Raw genomic sequence first — 19,187 nt, 5'->3', positions numbered from 1 at the left:
GAACCACGGACAATATGATGATATTCATTAATCTAAGTTTGAAGACTACGGTCAAGTCGAGGGAAGTCAGGCAAGGAAAGGGAAGTCGAGGCAATTTCCAACCCGAAAACTTCCTAGACTGGACTGGGAATCCAACCCCAGCCACCTTCAGCATGATTTTGCTTTGTAGCCGCGCATCTTTCCGCACGGCCAAAGAAGGTCCTTCTACTTCTTTGTAGCTTTCTTCCCGAGTCATTCTTTCCATTCACGCTTTTTAGTGGCCACCCGTTACTTCGACTTTTCGAAAGCGTTTGACAAGGTACCGCAAGACCTAACGATTGACAAGCTTTAGTAGGGAAAGCACCTGTCTAGCGTATTGGTTTTGTGGGATCAATCCCCACCGAAGGGAGCGATTACCATCTATTCCTTTTCATTGCTTTGTTTTTGATGGGATGGAGATAGGAGCTATGGGATGAAGTGTCGAACCGTTCCCCTAATTAATTTCCACTCCGGGTGGCTTAATACCCGGAATATAGACAACTAACTTTGAATGTACTGAAATCGAGTGGCGATCTCTCTTCGCTTATGTGGTCGGGTCGGGATACTAAATACTCATCCTACTTGGTTGGCGTTTGTACAAAAATACATGTGAGAGAGTTAGTTCTGAAAATGTATTGCGAGAGTTCGGCTGCGTGCCTGGTGCTGGGAATTTGGTTTCATCAGTACCCGCTAAGTTGCGGAGGTCAACGGAGGTCCTTCGTAGCTTTTTTTGTTGGGGCGTAGAACCACTGCGTCCATTGAGTTGAACTTTTGTGGTAGCTTAGTAGGGAAAGTACCTGTCTAGCGTACTGGTTTCGTGGGATCAAACCCCACCGAAGGGAGCGGTTACCCTCCAATACCTTTTCCGAACTAAATCTATCACAAGTTGTGCAAATGCATAATCGAGTTCCAGACATAGTAAGCTTAAGTACCTTGGCTTCCCCGGATAGATAACTGGATGACTACATTCTTATTTATCAAGAAGAACAGCATTTGAGAAAGTCAACAGAGCAAGTTCCCGCAATGTCAGGTGTCGTGTCCCACAAGGTAGTGTGCTGAGACCATTGATTTTCATCTTGTTTGTAAACGATTTGGGCTTCCGTTTGAACTGCTTTACGCCGATGATCTGGAAATTTCCAAGGTACTATCCTCACATCTCGAATTTAGCTCTCCAGAAGGATGATGAAGAACTTCAAAGAGGGTGCTCGGAAAACAGAATGTTTTCAGAAAAAAACAGTTTGAATATTTCATCAACTCAGCTTCTCTTCATTGCGTTGAATCAATTCGGCTCCGAGGTATAATTATAGATACCAAGCTTGGCTGTCCGATTTTCAATAGGAAACAAATAAGTTGCATTTGACGCATAATCCTGTCCAATTGGGTTCTACTGAAAATTGGCTAGATCGGACTATGGGATCGAAAGTTATGGCCTAAATACAAATTTTTACATAAAAATCGAGTAAAAAAATTTCATTCATTTTTCAGGCACTTATCCTCAACTGATTTGCTCGCAACAAATTACTTTCGCAAAATCCTGTCCCTTTGTTTCCTATTGAAAATTGGCCAGATCCGACTATGGGATCGAAAGTTATGGCAAAAATACCATTTTTTAATAGAAAAATCACAACAAAATGTCACTTATTTTTCGGGCACCTAACCTTAATCGATTTGCTCGCAACAAGATGCATTTGATGCAGATTCCTGTACCATTGTTTCTTATTGAAAATTCACCAGATCGGACTATGGGATCGGAAGTTATGGCCAAGATACAATTTTTTACGCAAAAATCGCGTAAAAAATGTCACTAAATTTTCAGGCACCTATTCCCAATAAAATTGCTCGCAACAAGTCCCTTTGTTTCTACTTATTTATTTATTTCGTCAAACATAATGTAGACTACATTAAAAAACTTATAACTATCTTCTATTGTAACTAATGTTCCTAAAATATTTTCTTAGGCTCATACGAGGCATGGCTAAATCAATTGCTTCACAATACTGATTGTAAACAGACATCATTTGATTCATTGGACTAAATTTTGCATAATTTGTTCGATGATGGCAGGTGGCAAACAAGTTTCGATTTCTCAATTGCCGAGTAGGAGTGTAAAAATTTAAACAAGACAATAGTTTGGTGGAATCAATGCGGTGCGAAACAATATCATTCACAAATGAGATCATGGCAAATTCACGACGCTTTTTTAATGATTGGATATCTATAAGCATACATCGCGCCTCGTACGACGGAAGTGGGAATGTTGTCCACCCTAATTTGCGTAAGGCATATAAAAGGAATTGCTTTTGAATTGATTCTATTCGATCATCATGTGATTTCATATACGGAGACCATACAATGCTACAATATTCTATAATTGATCTGACATACGCAACGTACAAAGTTTTAATTGTATAAGGATCTTGAAAGTTATAACTAAATCTTTTAATAAAACTGAGCATATTTGTTGCTCTATGGATAATAGTGTTGTAGTGGTCAGTAAAGGTTAGCTTAGCATCTAAGATTACACCCAAATCTCTAACCCTTTCACATTTTTGTACTGGTTGATTTCCTAGAGTTACAGTTATCGATGGTGTGCTCCGTTTTCTACTGAAAGTGATCAAATTACATTTCTTGACATTAAGTTGTAGTAAGCTTTTGTTACACCAGTTATCAAATATGCGTATTTCGTTCAAGTAGAGGTCATCGTCACCAGTATTTTGCATTTCCATAACTAGTTTCGTATCGACCGCATAAATAAGGATTTTAAGATGCTTAAGAATGAGTGATATATCGTTTACAAAACAATATGAATAGAAGAGGTCCTATATGCGAGCCTTGGGGAACTCCAGATGTTACATTGACTGGAAGCGACTGTTTCCCTTCAAATCGTACTATTTGTTGGCGGTCAGTTAAATACGATTTAATCCATTTAAGGAGTCTCATCTCAATTCCCAATTTCTCAAGCTTGAAAATCATCATAGGAATATCGAGTCTATCAAATGCTTTGCTAAAGTCTGTGTAAAGCGCCTCAACATGACTACCTTTGTCCATAGCATTCAATGAGTAATTTACAAATTCTAAAAGATTGGTTGTAGTCGAACGTCCTTTAAAGAACCCGTGTTGTGCATCTGTTATTATATGTTTTATTTGGTTGAACATCCTTCTATTGATGATTGATTCAAAAAGTTTAGGAATACATGAAATAATGGCGATTCCACGATAATTTCTAATATCAGATTTTTTCCTGATTTAAAAATTGGTATTAGAAAAGACTTCTTCCATTCTTTGAAAGCTACTGGTTTCTAAAGATAACTTGAATAACCAAAATAAAGGTGTCGTAAATTCGCTTGCCAACTTTTTTCAAAAACATAGGTGGAATTCCATCTGGTCCGGATCCTTTTGAGACATCTAAATTCTGTAGAGCTGCCAAAATCTCCGTTGCATTAATTTGGTTTACACCAACACTGCTTAAATAGGCAGGAAAATGTGAAAAATATTCATAATCACGATCACTTTCGGAAAATTCGGTATATGTCTCTTGAAAAAGGTTGCAAAAGAGTACAAATTTCATCAGCATTATCTCCTAATTTTTCATCTAAAGTCATTTTCGATGGAAAATTGCTGGATTTTAGCTTGGTTTGGCATACTTGAAAAAGTTTTTTGGACATGATTTGATTTCATTTTCGGTTTTAGCATTATACTCCTTAAGAGCCGAAGACATGGCTAAACTAAGTTGATCGCAAATATTCAAATAGTTTTCTAAATTTTCTTGACTTGTGTATTGTTTATAAAGTTTATGAGCCTTTTGCTTTCGGTTTTTCAAATTTTTGATTTGTTTGTTGAACCATATTGGGTTTTTTGAGTTATAATTGCGACGTTTCCTCACGAATGGTACTTCATTCCGAACAATGTCTAATAAAATTGCATAAAAGTCTGTAACAGCACATTCAATGTCAGTTTGATTTTGTAAAATTTGTTGCCAATTAGCTCTGTTCAATTTTTGTTTAATGTTGTCAAAATTTGCATTTTTATAATCGAGAATATTTTCGAAATCATAGCCATAAGGATCATGGTTCCGATGCACAAATACAGAGTATTCTATTGCTGTGTGAAATGCTTCATTTTTCCATAACGGCGATAGAGACTCATTTACACAGAAATCATCGAGAGTGTTTGTGAATAAAAAGTCCAAATAGCAATTTTGTCGATTTTTCACATGATTGATTTGATTCAAGCCTAAACATGCAGTTTTTTCAAAAAAGATTGTAAAGTCTCATTTTCACCGACAACTGGCAGCAAAATACTTTCATTCTCAGAATCTGGAATGAAGTCTGCATTACGTTGGTTGAAATCGCCGTAAATGTGAACTTTGAATTCAGGAGGAAAATGGGAAATAATTTCATCGGCATTATGGAAGAACTTTTCATATGAGGATTTACAAGCTTGATGTGGAGGAAAGTACACTGTTGCAAAAATGTGAGTTTCACCATCAATATGCGTTTCTTATCGAAAATTGGCCAGATCGGACTATGGGCTAGGAGATTATGACCAAAATACCATTATGGCCATAATACACTTTTTAGAAACAAAATTCTAATTTTAAAATCTTTATAGCAAAAATCTCTTTTTTTGCACTTATTCTCATCCGATTTGCTTAAAGGTAGTTGCATTCGGTAGGAAATTTTAACGCATATGAACAAATATAAACAATAAGACCTATCCACCTAATAGTGTAATTTGAGACTTTTATTATACATATGTTTCTCAACCGTTTTGAACGACCGAGAAAGGCATCATCACCGCTAGGTGGATTAATCTGGGGTTTTTAGATGACTTTTGGCCTTTAACAGTATCTATTTGAAAAGTAGAGGTTACGGATTTTTGTTTAATGGTGATTTGTCAAAAAGGCCATTAAACCAAACGAGTTGGTCATAACTGGCCATGATCCATTCAGTAATTGATATTTAGCCGTCTGGCAAATGACATTTTCGAGCAAACTTTCAGCCTAATGACTTCTTCGGTCAAACATCGATTCGACCAGACTACCTGTTAGGGCAAACGTCTTTTTCGGCAAATTACCTGTTCGGCCGTCTGTCACTTTCGGGCAATGCAAATTTCTTTAAAATTCCAAGCATTTTCCCGTTTAAAACAACGATATTTTGATTGAAATCTACATTTTGAGCAATCTTCCGCTGAAACTTTGAGGCTAGTCGTTTTAATTAATTTAGATTGAGAAAGTCATCGTAGAAGCATCCCTTCTACCAGTCACAAGCTCTTACAATTATGAAGGATTTTCTGTGTAAATTTTTAAGAATATTTTCCTGTAGAAATTTGCAACAACCTCCCGTGAGAATTCTGAAGAGATTCTCATGTAAATTCCAAAAAATTGATCGCTAAAGTTTTAAACAATTTAGGAAATCCAAAGAGCTCCTCTTGGTAATTTCAAAGAATTCTCAAAACTTCAAAGTAGTTCTCGTGGAAAATGTGAAAATAATTTTCAAGTGCATATTCTGGAAAAAAACAATCTGGGGAAGTTGATCCAATTTTCCGGCGAAACTCAAAATATTTCTCCGTCAATGTCTTGAAATAACCAAAATGAGCCCAAAAATGACAAAGCCCAAAAAAAATAACCTATTAAATGGTCTATTCGGTCAAGTGACACATTCGACCAAACAACTATCAGCCTTGTAGTCTTCGACCAAATGGCTTTCTGCCGAACTTTTTCCGTATAAAAATTGAACGAGAAATTGCGCGTGCTCGCTTCGGTCCACTTTGTTGCTCTGCCGAGTTTATTCGACTTTTTGTGATTCGGCCTTTTTTGCTTTTGACCTTTTGCAGGGTTGTTACGACTACGCGGATTTCGCGATTTTCGTGGATTTCGCGGATTTGGCGCGGATTTTCATAACTATTTTAGGGTTTCGCGCGGATTTGGCACGGATTTAGTTTTAGATCGAAATTTTAAAGAAAAAAATCCAAGGAAGTTTATTTGAAAATTAGTTTTATGCCTATCTAGATGGTCTTTATTTTCATTACCAAATGTTGTTCAGAATAATTTTACGTTTCAAGCTTATTAACATTATTTTTCATATATGTCCAAGTCCTTATTTAATTACACTCTCAAACATTATTTAAACAAATGTTATGAGGAGAGATACGCCACTTGTCATTTTAATCCATTCTAAAACACGACGCACACAAACCATGTCTATTGAAGGACATGAACACCCATTTTCATCTTGTCAGTTTCTTCGTAATTCCAAGATATTTGTCAGTTTCTGATTGGTTGTTTCTTTTACGATGAACCACTCAGCATATCATTTTTCAAAAGTCGTCAGGAATTCTTTCATAATATTGGAACATTTATCATTAACATTATTTATTATAACATTCATCTAGTACGAATAAAGGTTTATACACAATTGAAAACATAAAAATATTCTGTGATTTAATGCAGATGCCTCATTTTAATAAGTTCTTCCGCAGAAAGTCGATCAAAAATTAGAAGATGATTCTCAAAAGTTATTTCTGGCCTCTGGCGGGTTGATATTTTCGGTTAACTCCGGTGGTATTTCACAGGATTACCAACAGAAAACGAAGAAACTTCCTAAAGAAATTTCCACAAGGACCCTATGATGATCCTTGTATAAATTCCTTGCAAATAAATTTCCACAGCGTAAAGAGGATTTCTGCAGTATTAAAAACCCGGAAAATTATAAAGACATTTTTGGAGGAATTTCCTGGAGCGGTGAATGAAATAGGAATGACTATAGAAAATCGAAAAGAATGCCGCCTTGAATTTACAAAAGAGAGCGATGATCACAGATATTTCTTTAATAAGTGATCAAAATAGAACCGGGAGTTTTTCCGCAGGAAGTCACCAATCAATTTCTGCAAGTAAGTTCTGTAGATATTCCGCAGGTTATTTGTGGAGAATTTACTTGAACTCACGACAAAATTCACAAATGAATTACAAAATAATTTCCCAGTGGAATTTTTGTAAGAATACTTGGAGGAATTCCCACAGATGTTCTCGGAAGAATTTCCACAGACATTTTGGAGCAACTTCTGCACGTCAGCAAATCCAAGGGCAGTTGGATTTCTGCAAACATTTTCATGAAAATTTCCGGGAGAATTTCCGGATGATGACCCGCAGAAATCTTTGGGATGAATCGACGCTCAAAAGATGGATTTCTACAGGAGTTCTCGGAGTTTTTAAATGGAATTCCAGCAAGAATAGTCAAAAAATTCTGCGTGAATTTTTAGAAAAGCTTGTTACAAGAATAGAAGGAGAGATAACGGACTGATTTCTGTTGGAGTTTAGGCAAAATATTCTGCATATTTCCAAAGAATTTTTTTCCTGAAATTTCTAAAAATATTCCTCTGGAATTTTTGAAGGAATTTACGCTTGATTCTGACGGAGCTTGAGCAACTATGTTAGATTTTGTATTATTTGTTCCTTGATATGAATTCAAATATTTGTTTCACAGAAGTTTTGTTTAAAAACGGAGCTTCATTGTCTAATTCCTCAATATCTAAGCAAGCAATTAATTACTTTAAAAGAAATTGCGGTTTTGGCAGATATTTTAATATTTGCCACGTTTATTTTTAATAGATTATGATCAAATCTGGCCTTAACATTCATTTGTAATCAACGTACCTTGTGCCGAATTTTATAAAGTTCTATCAACAAAAAAAAACCTGATAATAACAAAACATGCCAAAGCCATCATCTAATCCAAAAAGCAATGCTTATGCAAATAGTTTTGACTGTTTAGTTCTTGTTCCCTTAGATTCAGTACTTCTAGTGGCGAATAAGGCCATTTAGAAGGGTTTATTAGTCCTATTAGCATTTTGATACAAACATATGTGGCAGTTTAAAAATTTTTGAAATCAGTGATTATTGTAAAAAAAAAGAACTTGTTATACAAGACGCTCAATAAATTGTTATACAAAAATTGACATTTAACGTGTATTTGCTTAGAATTTAGATCTGGATCGCGCGGAATGGATTTCATGTCGCGCGGAAACGGCGCGGATTTGATTTTAGTCGACGCGGATTTGGCGCGGAAAATATTTCAGGATCTCCGTAACAACCCTGCTTTTGTGATTCGGCCTTTCGTAGTACACCCACGGTGTGTCATGAACTCGAATCGCTCTTTCTAGTGCGTGTCCCTTTAAGGGCCGATGTCCACGTAGCGGTTTTTAAAGCAAATGGAGTAATGCACACGGAAACGTGAGCACGACTACATTTGATGATAGGTACCTTGCGTGGACGCGGTGTGCACGCAGCTAAAAAAACCGCTACGTGGACATCAGCACTGAGAGGGAGTGCAACTTTGCGCTGTTGTGAGTCCAACCTTGTGGTTATCATCATCCGTGTTGTAGATTTTTTGAAGATCAGATCAAGACTCAGATTGAATTCGGACCATATCGATGGTCCGCATATTCCGAACGCTCAATGTTTGTGGCACAGCACAAGGTAGATGAATATCGACGATCAAGTAAGGCCATCTTCAGTGTCTCCAGTCAGAAACGAAACACCTAACTATTGAGGTTAAAATACGTATCTCTAAAGTTACAATGTGGAGGAATTAAATGGATTAGTACTAACTCGCCTTATCTAGACCAACATTTAAATAGGGCGTAACAGCCAAAATTTATTCCTTCTGATTCTTCACCTACATATAAAGCTCGAATCTGCCGAGAAGTGTCTTTAGTTTTGTTAGCGGATGTCACTCGTCTAGTTCCGTTTGGCCATCTTGCCCCGCAAGCACCTACTACGCAGTTGGCTGGTTCGCATGCATGGAAGGGTGTTCAAAGGAGCGCCGTCCCTTTACACTACATTCGTCTCCTCCGCGCGCTCAAAACAAACGAACTGGTCAAACAACAGCTTCAGAGTCAAGCAATAAAAAATAATGCAGATTGCTCTATAAAATTTAGAACACAATAGTTTCACTTTCCATGCTTCTATGTCGCGCGCAATCCCCCGGTTATACCGACACGACCCCCCCCCCATTGTTATCCCGCGGTAATTATTTTATTGCGTTTCAAATCGTGGTTGATGCAAATTTTGGATCTCTGGTATTTGCATAACTCGAACTGAATCGTTTAGAAAATGCAATAATTCCGCGTAAAAGCCTCTCCGCTTTCCGGCTTATTAATTCCACCCACATATGGTCAGCACAAAAAATCCAGCGCAAAAATGCGTAAACAGAATGCGATACAGATAGGTAGTCATTCTCGGAGTCGCTGCTATTTTTTATCTGTTTTCTTTTGCAAAATATAACAACTACAGCAGGCCAGAATGCGAGTGGCTGCGTTGCCGCGTTGTCGGTCGGTCGGTCGATTGAAGGAAGGCAAACTGCGCAATTTCGATCACGGCGACCGAGCAAAACTGATGGCGGCGTTGAAGCTACGGACGAGCGATGCTTGCTGGTTTTTCGCACATGCAGATGCCGGCCGCATCAACACTCTACCGTGTTGATGCGTTCGCTGTTCTCGTGGAATATTTTCGAACTTTGAAGAATAGATAATTGAATGTTCGATCTACGATTTGCATTTTGCACCAGTAGCGTCTGGCGATGGAATTAATTTGATTGTTTGATGTTCTGAATCTGAGTATGATGTCGTCCCTTAATTGAATCGACACTGTATCGCACGATATCATTTGCATCGGATTGAAGTATATCAGACAGTTCTTTATGCCAACGCGGCTATTTTGATTTTAAATGTGATAGGGGAGGAGCAAATTGGAGGATGGCTGGTGAATAGTGAATGAGGGGGTTGAGTGACAATTTGACTGATAAATATCAGATCACAACGCCTGTGTGCACGATTTGTTAATGTTTCTGTTGTGGATACTAAATGGAACTGGGGACGTGATAAAAATTGCCCGTTTTTTATAATGTTTAAAAAGCTTCAAAATATTTATTCAGTCGGGCTTAATAAAAATAGCATCGTAGTATTGTGTGTGAGTTTACCGACTTGCATCAGATTTCGCAACCGCAGTTGAATATTTGTTTAGTAAAATATTGTAAAATGAGTAATTTATCAAGCAGGAAGTCGCATCGCTGTCCAGAATGTGGGAGTCTACAAGATTGTATTACATTTTCAATGGCATTCTGACCGCATGGACATTTTCTGTTACAAGAAAGTAAATTGTTCGCTTTATTTTCTGCAGAGTCCTTAGGCGTAGTCTTTCTTTTCATTTTTTCTAACCTAGAGTAGACGAAAATCTGCAACAAGCCACCTGAGAAGATAACTCACTTATGACGCCAAGCATGAACCGCAATAACCTACGCACAGTCTATATGCAGGAAGAGGCTAAATAGCCATGACCTGGCAGGAACTGAATTTTCCCATGTTGAGGTATACCCTCACTTTCAGTAGATAGATGGGTCCACCTATGTTTAGAAGTGCTATTATAATCCCGCAAACACAGAGGCTGCATCATATGATACCATGCGGTAGGCAGCTATCACTCTAAGACACGTCAACATATGTGTATTCTCCAGCTATTGAAAGTTACGATCGATTCGTAACGTCGAGGCCCAAGCCGAGGCCGCCATATATCTGAGGATAGATACAGCAACGCCAGCTGGTAACTCAAGTCGGCTAAAGCACAGCCTCGCGCTGTAAGACTTCATGCTCGATAATGCCGCATAAGCTGTTGAAGCTTTCTTGCAGGCATAATCAACGTGGCTGCCGAAGTTCATCCTATCGTCGATCATCCCTCTCAAGAACTTCAATACCGCTTAGCATTGATCGTGCAGTCCCAGTCACCCTCGCGAATCACCCCCTTCTGTACCGTCTTATGGTGATCTAGGCCCAGTTGCCTAGAGCTTATCATTCTTCCACTATGACTATGGTGATTATGGGCTGCCGTCAATTCCACATCAACAATTCTTATGTCGGCAAAGCCAAAGATCGTAACCCAGACAGGAAACTTCAATTTAGTTTTTCGGTCAAGCCAGGATAACGATCCGGTTCCTTGTACAAGACCAGATGCGAAGCACCTAAAACATTTTTCAACAAAAGGTGGTCGTAACATGCTTGCTGGGCATATTGACCAGTCAATAGTTTTCCAACAACTAGAACCATTTTGGCGTCCGCGACTGGTAACTTAAACCATGCTATTTGCATGCCAGAAGGCCCACCCCGGCTGAACTTCTGCACCGCACTACACCAATGCCGCGTAGATGAGATCCTCTGTTTTCATAACTTCGTCCAGCTGTTTACATCAGAGAGTTACTTCAGTGCCCACGCCCAGGGACCTCCCTAACCCTCACTCAGGAGCTTCTGGCCACAACCACCTCTCCTGTTGTTCGTTTTGCGGCTTACAATTATGTCTTCGCCCAGTTGGAATTGACAATCTCCATCAAGGCGGGTTATTCTCCAGGCGAACTTCATTACCTCTAATTGTCGTTGGTACTGGCACACGTATTTTTCGACAACCTGTACGACTTTAGTGACTTAGAAGTAGCACCGGTGACGGTCATGCGTCGACGCAGCTTCGCTACATACTTGGATATCCGCCCATTCCTTTTCTTCGGTAAGGATGCGTATCTTATGATCAGCATGCTTACTGGTCTGCCGTAGGGAATTCCACTTCTAATTAACCACTGCTACTAGGTCACAGAGGTCAACACGGCCTGCTTGAAGTTCATGTTATAGGTGGAACGCTTCCCACAGATCGGCAAAGATTCCTAAAGATTTTCTCGCGGCTTCCTCATAGTGGATCATCTCATCACGTTTTTGATCGTCTTCGTCAATGACATTTCACCATCGATGGGCGCATCCTTTGAAGCCATGGTCAACAGGCAATCATGCAATCGTATGTTATCGTTGGACATGAGGAAGCAATAAGATGCGGTTGTAAAGACTCTAAAACAGTTTAATCTGATTTCACGTAATTGTCAATGTTTATTGGTCAATATCAGCGATCTTATCTGACTACTTTTCAACCAAGATCTGACAAAGATAACGACTGAAACTTTTCGTAGTATGCTTCGTAAGTGTTTTACAGAGAAGTCAAAATCTACATGACTATTTTTCTCATTTTACATCAGCGCCCGGTCATTTCATAGTTACTGGCTGTAACAGAGTCGGTCGCCCCGTACCATCGGCTGATCATCACACGGATGACACGACAAACAACAGCAGCAGTTAGTGATGATGCGCTGGCTACAGTGTTTTTGTTTTCGAATCAAGCAAAAACGGGGTCAGTGATTTATTTTAAAACAAACCACACACTCCCCTTGGCTGGTGGAAGTCTTTCGCTTTGAGTAGTCGTCGTGAGTGATAACAGCTCGACGTCAATTGGGCTGATTACAAGCTGGGCCAAATTGTTCGAATCATTGTTGCTTCATAAAAATGAAATGACAGGCGAATAAATTTGGTAGTAAAAATTTGATTTCTTGGATCTCATAACTATAAGAAGCGTGTCGACACTAACTCGAGATCTTTTGATTGATTGCACAACATACTTAAAAAGGACTTTTAGATAATTTATCTTATGTTCCATTTATATTTCACTCATTCAAATTTTATTCGGAAACAATATTCCAATTTATGATTAGAGTTAGTAGATGCAAATCCTTTTCAATTTTATAAAACTTACGGATTTTCGATTCGAAGAAGGCTCTATTAAATTTAAAAAAATCCGTGAAATCATCTCGCACAACAAATATTTGCACCCATTTTCGATACATGCCTAATTGATTATCAACTCCAGTCTATGGTGACTCATTCTGCCGGGGTTTGCAGAACTAGTTCGATCTGAACTTAGCGCACGTACGTACGAATCATGTATCTGCTCGCATTTGCTACGAGTTTGAGCTCATTCGATAATGTGTCCGCTGGCTGTTTCCGTTGCTGTTCACCGGAGCGTGTTGAATTTGGTCGAACGCCCGGACCATCAGCCAATTAACTTAGTTCTAGCTCGTTCTGCTGTCGTGATCCCTATTAACCGGCAAACAAGTAAAATAAAAAATAAAAAAACACGTGCATGATGAGCTGCCATGCTTCCAAATCACACAGCATGACAGAGCCGCTCGGACTCGAATGTATTTGTGGAAGCTCCTGTGGGGCTTGTACGTGGGCAGACGAAAGTTTATTCGTACCCCCAAAACAACACGACAATGATGACCGTTTCGGCGACGCGGTACGATGATGTTTTTGTTGACAAATTTAATTTACTTTTTACCATATCGCACTTTGTCCGAGGATGAGGACATCTATCAATCGTCGTGACTTATCAACAGATAGGGTGGATTATTTTTATACTTATTATGATGAGTGTTGATACTGCTACGTACCTCCTATGGCGATTTGCGATAACATTTCTTCTTCTTCCTTTTCTTCAATGGATTTTCAATCCATCTGGAGCTTGGCATGTTTTTTCGTGTATTATATTAGTATTAAATGAAGAATTTTTTTTCAGTAATTACTTGGGAGCCGAGAATCGAACTCGACTTCTGCGGATTGGCAATATTACGCCTATTAAGCTAACTGAAGACCTAGAGTTTTGGAATGCTAAATAAATGTTAATTGGAGTCCTCCAGATAAAAGTTTGGAACGCCAAATAACCTCGGGCTGAAAGTCTCGTAATGCCAAATAAATGCGTTTTTTTTATTTTCCGAATGGTCGAGATGCAATTAACTTCTCTGTAGTTGAATGATCATCAACAACAGAACTGAAACTGGTTGGCTACAGCGTCGATACACATATGACTGGCGTATTGTAGAGCTCAATAATCGTTGGTCTTGGCCGATGTTCCTCCAGTTTCCCCGAACGTTTAGGGTCCCCCGGTCCGATTCCACCAAGTGCAGCCAGCGTCTTCGTGGCCTTCCTCGAAGTCGCCAGCCTCTATCCGATTCTCTGTTAAATATTGTTTTTGCTATTATTTCATCCGACATTCGCTCTAAGTGACCAGTCCACTGAAGTCTGCCGTATTTTATACGATTCACAATATTTTCTTTGTATACTTGATTCAGCCCATGATTCATGCGTCTGCGTCACACACCATTTTCTAGTTTCCCACCGAGTATTGTACGCACCACTTGCTAAGTGTTGTACGTGTACGTTCCAGGAGTGATGAGGTCGTGATACTGGACTTCGATTGAATGTAAGTGGGATGACCTGGGCTGTTGGACAGAACATCATAAACGCCTGCAAATTTCTGAAGATAAATGCACTTGCCTGTGACCCCTACATCTGCCCCAGGCACAGAACCCAGGATGGCTGATGAGCGCACGTTGGATGGTCTCAATTGCGATCGCGGGCTTGAAGGCTTCCATAGTCCTAATTGATGTGCGTCCCAGATTCGGAAAAGATTCGTATTTGGAATTCGTTTTTTAGGTTGGGTTCGAATGGTCAAACAATCCTTCAGCCCAATGCCCAATGGAAGATTTGTTAATTGTTTATTCGTCTTCGATTGGATCGTACAGACTACTCTTATTCTAAGTTCCTTATTCTATATTTGAAACAATACTTTATTAATTAAAACACATTAAAATCAAACAAATTACAAACAATATTAAAAGCTCTAAGGCAGGAGCTAAAGGGATTATTGTTTCCGTACGTTGTTCGGTGGGTTGGGACAGCGAGTAAATCAGCGTGACGCAGGCTATGGCTAGGTATGCTCAACTGTACATCCACGAGCAAGTCCGGACAGTCTATGTTACTGCTGATGATGTCATACTCTACAAGTCTTCTGAAGTTGAGTCGTGTAGTTCTAGTTCGTCGTCTAGTTCGTTGAGTATTTCCACGGTAGGTGCCGAAGTGCAAAACGGATGAACTGCTTTTGAACTCGTTCAATACGAATCACTTGGGTAGTATGGTACGGCGTCCAAATAGGGGCAGCATATTCTAAAATACTCCTCACTAGTGCACAGTACAGAGCTTTCAAGGTGTAAACATCGGTGAAATTGAAATGAATGGTTTAACAGCAGATAACAAAACTTTATGAACTAATGATTCAAGAAGTTTTCCAACACAACAAAGAATGGAAATTCCACGGTAGTTATTAACTTTGCGCAAACTTCCAGATTTGTGAATTGGAATCATCTTTGCTGTTTTTCTTAGTCCAGGGAACCTTTTTTCACTCATCGATCTGTTGAAAAGTAGTGTTAGTGGAGCCGCTAGTGATTCAGCACAGGCTTTCAGCAGGAAAGTTGTTAGGCCATCCACTCCGGCACCTTTTGAAGCATCTAAATCGCGAAGAGCTTTCAACACTTCTGGGTCGGAGAACAGGAAGGGCGCGAGGTCAATATCGTGCGGTAGAACATTCGAAAAACTACCTGGGTGAAACATTGAACACACTCTGAAAAAAGTCGGCGAAGAGGTTCGCTGCTTCATCAGATGTGGTAGCTGTAGTGTCGCCATAAACAACATTGTTCGGAACTTGATTAGCCGTATTTTGCGATTTGATAAATCTCCAAAACCTGGACGGATTATTTTTAAGATTTGATTGGAGGTCGTTCATATATCTTCGGTAACTGGCATCGAGGAGGTCGTTATAAGAGGTTTCTACCTGATGGAGGGAAGTTTTGTTAGCGATGTACTGTTTGCGTAGCTTCCTCAATCTGTTGCGCAGGTTTCTGAGTTGAGTATTCCACCAAGGCTTGTTATTAACACCTCGATTAATGCGACGACGGCGAGGAGCTATTAAGTGCAATATTTCATACAGCTTGTCGTAAAACAGCAGTACGTTAGCATCTACTGAGTGCCCATGCAAATGATGACTCCAATCAACCGCAGAAAGCTCTGTATTAAGTGAAGTAAAATCGCGCAGCCGAAAGTCGTAATCCATAGGATCCGGTTCCTGGTCAGAATAACGTGGTATTAGGCAGCAGGTGTCGATATGTAACACTACCGGTGGATGGTGCTCGTCGATTGGTATGGCAGAACGGGCTGAGAGATGTCCATGTTGTCAGAAGCATTTGTGAAAACCAAGTCGATCAGCCCATTTTTACGGTTAACAAAGGGGTTGATTTGCACCAAACCACATGTCGAGATGGCTTCGCTAAGGGAAATTTCTTGCTCGCTAGATGCGTTAGTTGCCATATAGTCGATGATGTCGTCATCGAAGATCCATTGAAGATGGGGGAGATTATAATCCCCAAGCAACAGAAAAACGTCATTAATGGATGATTTATCAATTAAGCTTTTCACTGTGGTATAGTGGGTAGCATAAAGCTCGCAATCGGAATTCGGGCGAAAATAGATGCCAAAAATATGCGTTATGAGGGAGTTATGAGAGAGTTTCAATGTGACTGCGACTTGTTCAAGCGCACAGCAATCAGATAGGGACACTTCGGTATATTGCAATACACGTTTGACTGTAACCAATACGCCACCCCCTCTAGAAAGACCACTGGTAAACTCGCTACGGTCGCAACGAAAAATGGAGTAGTCCGATGAAATCTTCGAATTACAAATATCGGATTTGAGCCAACTTTTTGATAGCACAACAATATCGTAATCGCAGGATGAGAGTCGTAACTTCAAAATGGTTGTCTTAGTACGCAGATCCCTGGCGTTTTGGTAGTAGACGCTCAGGTAGCGGGAATCACTTGCAGCGGCGTCCTCTGCTGCGACGATCCTGTTCACGCAGACCGATGACTGAGAGCCATTGAACAATGCACTGGAAAGGGCGTTTGATTGAGGAATCGAACTGTTCGAATCTTGAAGGTACTCGCCTGATAATTGATTTTGGAAGACTCCTTCCCCAAACGACTGAGTCGAGAGGATTAGAGTCTTCCATGAAGCTTGTGATAAGATAATAACTGAAGAGCTAGATGGTGTCAGTGATGGAGAGCGATTTGGTGCGTCTGCGAGACCGTCTTTCGGTGAGCTGCCTCTGTTGCTTTCGGTGGATGCTGACACTCGTCGGAATTTGGATATTGAGACGAAAGGAGATTTAGAAAGCGCATTGCTCGCAGTGGAGTGGTACTTGCCTGCAGGTTGATTTCGGAAGACCCCATCTTCCAGCTCACAGCAGAACCGGGACGGCTGCAGATCGCTGGCGGGAAGAGCACGACTGCGGTGAGAGGAATAGGGGCTTCCTTAATGCATGTGGCGCCCCGGCATCTGCTCAACATATGTAGAACACGAATTTTGAGAGTAGCAACATCCCTGTAGCCTTTGACTTTTGACAGGCAGGCGTCTCGGAATCCGTAGTTTTGAAGCCCCAGTTACCAAGCTCAAACACAGGACCGAGACGGCTGCAGAACGCTGACGGGATCGGCTCGACTGTGTTGAGAGGATATGAGGCTTCCTTGAGGATATAGGCGAGTTTTCGTCCCGGTGATCCGCCAACAGTAGATGGTTGATTTACTCTATCACCACCATCTCTGCCTCCACTGGGATGTTCAACGATGCGATGTTGGATGCTGATGGAAGTCTTGGTCGCCAAAAAAAAAAAAATGAATTAGAGCTGTCGCCAGAGAATTCTCGGAATACGATTCCTTTCGGCCATGTTGTTGAAGAGAGTGCTTTGGGCTTCAGGTCAGCACTCATTCCAATTTTAAAAGATATGAAGGACAATGTAGTAACGTCCCTGTTTTTAGCAACCAGCCGGAAAGCTTGGATGTCGTCAGTGCCCATACGTTTTTTAGCAAGTGCTGCTACTTGATCGACGGAAACTTGTGGTGCGATGCGAGATAAATAAAGCCAAAACTTTTGCGGCGGAAAAAGATGCTGATTCAACTTAAGTGGAATGCCCAGAAGTTACCAGTACTCATGTCAGTATTAGCAAAACTCAGCACGCAGGCAAGTACGCACACAGTTCGAACAGCACTTTTGCAGTAAAAAATATTAATTCCAGTTGTCGTCGGAGCAATGATCCGTATGCAGCATCGGCTGCAATCATCTCTTCGCCTGTCCTCATCTACTACCAAAATGTCGGAGGCATCAACAGCTCGATCGCGAATTATAAGTTGGCTGTTAGCGATGCTTCTTATGATGTCTATGCTTTTTCCGAAACATGGCTGAATGGAAATACTTCTTCCAGTCAGCTTTTCAACAACACTTTCACTGTGTATCGCCAAGATCGCTCATCTTCAAATAGCCGCAAAAGCACCGGTGGTGGCGTTTTACTTGCTGTTCGCTCAAGCATCAAATCTCGCATTTGAATCCCCAGAATGCGTTGCGGTTGAACAATTGTGGGTTGCAATTACTGGTCAAGACAACACAATCTACATGTGTGTGATCTATACTCCTCCAGACATGATGAGTAACGATGCACTAATTGACATGCATCTGGCCTCGTTGGATTGGATTGTATCTCAAATGGAAGCCAATGATAACATAATTATATTGGGTGATTTCAACCTTCGCGGTATTGTCTGGCAATGTGACTCGAATGGCACTCATTTTCCGAATCCATCATACAGCACAATGCCAATGTCATCTCGAACACTCCTTGATGCATATGACACAGCGGGACTCAAACAGCTAAATGCAGTGCTAAATTGCAACAATCGGGCGCTGGATTTATGTTTTGCCAGTGAAGACCTGTGGCGCACTTGTGCCGTCATGCGTGCACCTTCCCCACTCGTGAAAGAATGCAGACATCATCCCCCTCTGCTTATATCACTGGATGCCAGGACTCAACTGCGGTTCAAGGACACCTTCAACAGTAGCTATCACGACTTCCGTAAGGCTGACTTCAATAGCATGAATGACTTTCTGCAGAACTTGAACTGGACAGAGATACTACACGGTACGGATGCCAATCAAGCTGCTTCATCATTGTCGAACGTTCTAGTCTATGCTATTGATCAATTCGTTCCGAAGATTATTCGCCGTAAACCAATGAAGCCCGTCTGGTCAAATTCGCATCTGAAAAGTTTGAAAAGGTTGAAAAGAGCCGCTCTTAAGAAACACAGCAAGTATCGCACCGACGAAACCAGAGTTGCCTATCTCGAAGCTAAGCAAAATTATTCCAGGCTCAATGATCAACTATACGCTGCCCATCAAATCAACATTCAAGATTGCCTTAAGTCCGACCCTAAAAGTTTTTGGAACTACGTGAACGACCAACGGAAGCAGACAGGTCTGCCATCGACAATGACAAACGGTATTTCGGAAGCCAGTACTATCATGGCAATAGCTGATTTGTTTCGTTCCCAGTTTAGCAGCGTGTTCTGCGATGAAGCAACTCCCGTTCA

The 19,187-nt window shown here is 40.5% G+C and overlaps 2 protein-coding genes across 2 annotated transcripts in view; one reads left to right on the top strand and one right to left on the bottom strand.

The window, feature by feature from the left end:
- LOC134205385 (glutathione S-transferase 1-1) overlaps positions 1 to 5,838 on the bottom strand; it is a 197,134-nt gene extending 191,296 nt beyond the window's left edge. The window contains exon 1 of the mRNA XM_062680611.1: positions 5,835 to 5,838. The gene's annotated coding sequence lies outside the window, so the exon portion shown is untranslated. The remainder of the gene's footprint in view (positions 1 to 5,834) is intronic.
- The window catches only part of LOC134205380 (serine/threonine-protein kinase MARK2), a 91,111-nt gene that overhangs the window by 40,977 nt on the left and 30,947 nt on the right, over positions 1 to 19,187 (top strand). The window lies entirely within an intron of this gene.

This window comes from Armigeres subalbatus, chromosome 1 (assembly GCF_024139115.2).
Source record: "Armigeres subalbatus isolate Guangzhou_Male chromosome 1, GZ_Asu_2, whole genome shotgun sequence".
NCBI classification, from domain to species: Eukaryota; Metazoa; Arthropoda; class Insecta; order Diptera; family Culicidae; genus Armigeres; species Armigeres subalbatus.
The sequence above is the reverse complement of the archived record's forward strand: the minus strand, read 5'-3'. Positions and strand labels throughout refer to the sequence as shown.